General features: G+C 45.4%; 1 pseudogene; it reads right to left on the bottom strand.

Annotated features, from left to right (window-relative positions):
• Nucleotides 1-1,782: 1,782 nt before the first annotated feature.
• On the bottom strand, nucleotides 1,783-3,172 carry LOC136482988 (uncharacterized; annotated as a pseudogene).
• Between the last annotated feature and the right edge of the window lie 4,151 nt (nucleotides 3,173-7,323).

Below are 7,323 nucleotides of genomic sequence, written 5' to 3'. Positions count from 1 at the left end.
TCACCCCTTCTTCTTTCGTACGACGCAACACAGAGCAGGGAAACGGCTGATTCCGGCAAGCCGGCGGCCGAGGATGGTGGCGTGGCCTAGCAGCGGCCAGTGACGACCACCTCTCCTGGCCGCCTGGCCACACACAGCGGCCAGCACCTGCGCGCCTGCTTAGCTGCAGCTGGCAGGCATGGGCAAATAGGGCCGCGAGGGAGGAAGAGGTAGTGATGGAAGGTGGTAAGTCGTGAAGGAGAAAACCGATCACGGCGCCGCCAGCCACAACGGTAGACACGCTCGGTGATTTCTTTGAGATGGAGACATAGGGCCTGTTTGGTAGGGCTCTGGCTCCTCTGAAAATGGCTCCGACTCTGGCTTCTCTGAAGGAGCAGCTCCTCTGGAGGAGCTGAAGCCGTTCTAAAAAACGTTTGGCAAAATAGCTCCTTCTGTTTTTGTAGAATGGATGGAAGAGGGTGAATGTCCATAATGCCCTTGCTTTAACTTGGTTTTACATTTTATTTATATTTTTGTGATTTATTACATATTTTACAAGTACCAGGCGATTTTGAACCTGTAATGAGAAGCTAATAGTTGCTTTTTCTATTATTCTTGCTACAGGGTCCTCCTCTTCTTTACGTAAGGCAAAGCATGTGTACGCAAGGAAACCAGTTGGCCTGGCTGCTACGCGGTCAAGCAGAAGGGCCACCGCGTCCTTTCACGCCCCGAGGAAGGAGGAGCCAGGAGGAGCCTGGTTTTGTGGCTCCATCTGCGCAATAGAAAAAGGGCTCCGGCTCTGGCAGGCTTCGGCAGCGGAGCCGTTGTTCCCGTCACCCGTTTGGCAGGGCTTCGGCAGGAGCCGGAGCCGGAGCCGGAGCCGTTCGCGGAGCCCTGCCAAACGGGTCCATAATGTTTTAAGGTAGGATGCAAAAATCTGCTACAGAAACCAGAAACAAAACTCCTCTGTGCATTCCATAACTTAATTGAAGCCAACAACTCGCCAAACAATAGAAGGATATCGTAGAAGGCGAGATGGTTACAAAAGAATGGGTGCTTAGGGAGAAGATAAAGCAAAGGCTAAGGGGTGTGCTGTTCTTAGACATGAAGACAACAAAATAAGAGCACAGTAAATCCTGCATGCGGCACAAGCAGCAGTGTGGGAGAGACATATGTCAGGTAGGGACTGAGCCGTCCGGACGCCCACGCAGGAGCATTTTCGCATAGTAAGGGCCTGTTTGGTTTGCCTAGTAGCTACTAAATTTAGTAGCTTTTAGTCACTTTAGTAACTTTTTAACCAAACGATGACTAAAACCTACTAAAAGGGCTTTAGTCCTCTCTAGTAACTCTGGAGTTACTAAAAGTGACTAAACCGTTTAGTAGCTACTAAAGTTTAGTAGCTCGAACCAAACACTCCCCTAAATCACTCCATTCCGCCGTTCATTTGCATTCACTCCCAACATATGCAGAGCCTCCGGTGGTGCTGGTCATATATGGCGGCGGTGTACTACGCTGCCACGTGTGCCACACATGCATGCATGCATGCACCCGTCCAACCGTATATTCTCTAAGAGCAACTCCAGCAATAGCCCCCAAAACAGGGCCCCTACTTTTTTATTTGGGTGCTCCCCCAACTTTTGTTGGCCCTGTTTTCTAGGTTGAACTCCAGCAGGAGCCCCCAAATCAAAGCCCCTATCTTAATTCCTCTATTTCCTCACACACATGAGCATATATGTATTTGAGAACATCATATATATAATAATTTATTTGAACTATATCAATAAAGCACCATGCGTAAAATAATAAACGAAAAATGCTAATATTCAAATTTAAATTCAAACATAAATTTGGTTCAGATTTGACGACATCCAAAAGAATAGAGCTGCAGCAATAGTTCAAAAGCCTCTGCAATAAACTAGAACTGCAATGAACTGAAACTAGAGGTGCAAGCCTACAACTTGCATTGACTGTTTGTGCTACTTCAGTCAGCCTGATTGTGCTACTTCAGTCAGGCACTAGATCCCAAAATCAACAGGCATAGTAATAGTTCATTACATCATTATCAAATCAAAACACTAATAGCCTGCAACCTGCTACCATGTCCTCCACCGCTTCAATATCAAATTTCTCCTCCACCACTAGCTTCATGTCCTCCACTGCTACCAGCGAAAGCGCTGTTGAAGGCCGCCATCTTTTGTGCTGCAATCTGAGCCCTCATTGCTATCACATATGTCTTCTGGGAGGGGTCTAATTTCTCAAGGTCACAAAACATAATCTTTTGTTCTTTCTCCCATAGCGTTTTGTCCTCCTCATTTGCAATCTTGCGCTCTTCAAGTGCTAATCTGCGCTCATGCATCATCTTGTTCTCTTGCCACCTATCCTCTCTAACTTTCTCTTTGTCTGAAAGAAATTTCTCTATCAAGCTATAATCCATTTGTTCTCCTCCTTTCTTCAGCTTCTCCTTAGCTTGCTTCCTCCCCATAGGCCTTTTACTGCTAGGTATAGCAGAGTCAGGGGTTTGGCTCTTATTACTCTCACCATCTTCTAGATCAAACACATCCACTGTTCCTGGTGGTGAATTGCTTTCCCCAGGCCTTTTGTTGGTGACAGGGGGCACAAACTTCTCGCTATGCCTAATCATCTACCAACAATGAAGGAAAGGAAAGCGCTGCTTCTTCTTTCCACCAGCATATAATTTTTGAGCTTCTAGCAACTGAAATCAAAGATGCAGCAGCTTAATAAAGATAATGATGCAGCAGCTTAACAAAATCAAAGATGCAGCAACTTCTAGCAACAATGATGCAGCAACTAATAAATTTCTCACATGTTCCTGGTATGGCACTCCACTAGGATGGCGGCGCTCAACCTCATCATATAAGCCTTGAAACTTCTAGCACTCTTTGTGAATTGTCGCCCACCGATGCTCAAGAGAGTTCGCATTCCTATCAGATGCAAATTTTTTGTTCGCATGAAAGTTATCATGAATTCGCTTCCAATAGGCCTTGCTAGGTTGCTCATTTCCAGTGATAGGATCCAAACTTATGTTCTCCCAAGATTCACACAATTGGATGTCTTCATCCAGAGAGTAGTTAGCAGCACGGATTGCCTTCTTCTTTGGTGCACTAGGTTGACTAGGTGAAATTCCAATGTCATCAATCTCAAATTCGCCGGAAACCATCCGTGACCAAGGACCTCCCTGCGGCATATCACAAACTGTATAAAAAAAACACATAATTAATGTTTTGGGCTCCCAACCATCTAGACTTTGCATAAATGTGTGGAGTAACAAGCTGAAAGCAGTTATTTTAGTACATATGGACGACACCTGCAGCAAGCCAGTTTAATTTCACACTACTACTACTAGGATCCAAATTGGATAGGATTAAAAAAACATCACATCATACAGTACCACACTAGTAGGATCCAAATTGGATACAGCTCATTCAGGCTTGTAACGTAGAAAGGAAGCAGCAGAGCAGCATGTTCTCCACGCGTGCGCTCCCTGCTGCAATACACCTCTCCCTACGCGCGCCATACATGGCTACGACTGAGCAGCCTGCTGCATATGCCTCTATTCTGCGCGAGCTCAAAAGGACCAGGAAGCAACGGCTTCAGTCCTACCTTCGATGGGAGAGTCGTCGTAGCTGGAGGTCGTGCCTCGCAGGGGATTCGCAGGGGGCGGTAGTCGCATCTTGCCGGGGAAGTCACCGGACGCTCGCGGCGCCGGGGGTCATGCCTCACAGGGGGATTCGCAGGGGGCGGAGGTCGCAGCTCGCCGAGGGAATCGAGGGACGCTCGCACAAGAAGCCGAGTGGAGGATTGACGGTGTGCTGCGAACCCTAGCGGCGCGCGCTGGGGAAAAATGACGCGCGAGTGGGCGGGAGGGGCGAGCGTGGGAAGAAATCGCGCTCGGGCAAAAAACCAGACGAAACTGCCGGATCGGGGCTGAAGCTGACCCAACAAATCTGTTGGCTGTGGGGTTGATTTTGTTGACCCAACAAATTTGGGGTCCATAGTAGGGGTCCTGCTGGAGTGAGATTTTTTTTTTGTCTAAGACCCCATATTTAATTATGAGGGCTTAAGTAGGGGCCATGCTGGAGATGCTCTAACAGATGAGCATTTGGTTCACTGCTTGGCCTATCCGCCCTGCCAAACTAAGCAGATGCATCTGCTGCTAGTAGACCCACATGTCAGACTCAAACATTTTTCATGAACACGTAGGAGAGTTGTGTATTTTTGTATTATAGTTAACGAGAGTGGTCCATAGAAGAATCCCTCTTACCAGGACCAACGTAAGAGGGGGCAAAATAAAACAAACCAGAAAAAAGGATCTTTCTAATACTACGCCAGATTTGCACATCACTGGCGGCATCATTACTGTCAGATTTGTGAGAACCGGCAGTTATGTACCTTCACTATCAGTTATGAGCTTGAAAATGAAAAAATGATTGGGGCTGGGCTAAAACCGACAGTGAATGACCACATCAATGTCGGTTTGTGGCTTTAACCGACAGTGTTTTGGCGGCCACTCATCACTGCCGGTTTAAGCCAAGAACCGACAGTGATTGGGCTCTATCACTATCGGTTCTAGCCAAGAGCCGACGGTGATAAGCCTACAACACAAAAGGCTGCAACCGTCCTCTCCTTCCTCCTCTCTTCCATCCCGAGAACAGAGGCGCGTGTTTGGACCCTTCCCTCCATTGTTACGGCTGCTCTTCACCATAAAGCTAATGCTTGGATTTTGAAGAATGGCTTGATCTTTTTGCTTTAAGGTTAGTAACAAACATCCACTCCTTTGATTTTGTTGCTTAATTAACTTCGTTTTGATGGCTACATTGCTTGATTCTCATTCTAGTTCTTCCTCCATTCTAGAGAGCACTTTTCCAATTGGGCATTTGTGCAAGGCTCAACACTACACCACAACACCGCATCACCGTCAGACATCTGACGCTAAAAATTATATTTATCGATGGATGATCTGACGCTAAAGAGAGCTCACAGACGATCTGTCGCTAATTCCTCATTTAACGACTCATTGTCTGTCGCTATAGGTAATCATATTTAACGTTGAACTGTCTGTTGCTAAAAAGAGGTGTACTGTCTGTTGCATGCGGCTGAATTGGGCCTATCTGCCCTGCCAAACTAAGCAGATGCATCTGCTGCTAGTAGACCCACATGTCAGACTCAAACTTTTTTTCTTAAACACGTAGGAGAGTTGTGTATTTTTGTATTATATTTAACGAGAGTGGTCTATACAAGAATCCCTCTTACTAGGACCAACGTAGGAGGGGGCAAAATAAAACAAACCAGAAAAATAACCTTTCTAAGGTTACAATTAATCGACCCGACTATGCAATTGCACTGGACCTTTAACTCAATACGCCCGAGTTTCAGGTTCTGGAGCTTTCTTGCCCCAGCCAGATGACCCTCCAGCTCCAAGTTTCTCACAAAGGTTGAGATACTTGGAGAATCACCATGGAACACACAGGCATTTCGATGCTTCCACAAAGTCCAAGCCCCCAAAATGATGAGAGAGTTCACTCCTTTCTTGTGTTGTTTACCAACTCTTTTAGTGATTTTCCTCCACCAAGTGGCAAAGTTGCGTATATTGTGTTCCCTTCTATTTGGTATCAGCTGCTGTAAATTAAGTGGAGAGAGCACACTATGCCAAAATTGTCTTGCAAACACACATGTTGTAAGAATATGTTGGACAGATTCTTCTTCTTGGTCACAGAGTATGCATTTATTTGATGAGGAAGCCCCCTCTTTGTTAGCTGATCAGCTTTCCATCATTTATTTTTTATGGCAAGCCAAAGGAACATCTTACATTTTGTTGGTGCCCAAGATTTCCAAAGACGGCGCCATAGTTCAAACTGAATAGACCCATAAAAGAATGCCTTGTATGCCATCTTGGATGAGAAAAAACCTGATATGTCATGCTTCCAAATATGCTGATCATCATCACTTGTGAGGGTAAAATTCAGAAGAGAGCATCCCAAAGTTTGTGGAACTCTCTATCAGACCATTAAGACAAAGATCACCACGTATGTCCCGTACCACACACCCAGTTGTCCGACGCCCTCCTCAACCATGCGAGTTTTTAGGATCCTTGATAACACTCTAAAACTAAATGGATTGCATCCGCTCGTACAGTCAATAAAACAACATCTCGGCTTTTTTGCATCCGCTCATGCAATCTCACCAAATGCCAACTTTTTTGAAATACAGTTCCACTCAGCCTGCGTTCACTCATCTGGATATACGATGCAAGCCATGTCTTATAACAGTATAACACCTTTTATGAGTTTCGCTCACATGAACCATGTTTACCACTGTATAAATTAATCCACATGTCTTATAACAGTATAACACCTTTTATGAGTTTCGCTCGCTACCGATTACCATCAGTTACCGTCGATTAACCTCTGTCGAAGAGGATGACATGTGGGGTCTAGTACTTTTTTTTCATCTTGTACATGCACTACCGTTTACCATCATTCACTACGGGAAATAGGGACTTTGCCGAGTTTCTACGGCACTCGGCAAAGGCCTAAAAACACTTGGCAAAGGCTTTGCCGAGCGCTGCACTCGGCATAGGCCACTCGGAGAAAAAAAAGTCGGCAAAGCTTTCTTTGCCGAATGTCATTTGTCGGGCACTCGGCAAAGCTTTTGCCGAGTGTCGACCGGACACTCGGCAAAGAAAAGTAGCCGTTAACGGGGGCGCTATCATGACGGTTGCTTTGCCGAGTGTCTCATGTACGACACTCGGCAAAGAATTTATATAATTTTTTTCCCGAAATTGTTTGCCGAGTGTCGGCTCTTGGCAAAAAAAAATTTATTTTTTTTAAAAAGTCTCTTTGCCGAGTGTCTGTAGTGACACTCGGCAAAGCCTTCCCCTTTGCCGAGTGCCGTGGCCTGACACTCGGCAAAGAGCCCAGCTTTGCCGAGTGTCTTTGCCATTACACTCGGCAAAGCTGGGAAATCTGGTGTTTTCATGCAGTTTTTGCCAGCTTTGCCGAGTGCAGTGGCCATTGCACTCGGCAAAGAGGCCTTTGCCGAGTGTGACACTCGGCAAAGCGTCTATAATTGCCTATTTTTTTCTTGTTTTTACATTCCAACACTTGCATCACACATTCAAACAGAAATTTTCACAGATATTCATCACATTCTTCAAATCCATGACATTCATCACTTACATATCACAAACACCATTTAGAAGTCACAAACATAAGTGTCTGAATATATCACATCGAAATTCACAAGTTCAAAAGTTGTTCATCATCTAACATCTACTTTATTACCACAATTCCATGAACATGGACAAGTTCAAACTCATTACCAAAT

This window comes from Miscanthus floridulus, chromosome 9 (genome assembly GCF_019320115.1).
Source record: "Miscanthus floridulus cultivar M001 chromosome 9, ASM1932011v1, whole genome shotgun sequence".
Taxonomy (NCBI): Eukaryota; Viridiplantae; Streptophyta; class Magnoliopsida; order Poales; family Poaceae; genus Miscanthus; species Miscanthus floridulus.
The sequence above is the reverse complement of the archived record's forward strand: the minus strand, read 5'-3'. Positions and strand labels throughout refer to the sequence as shown.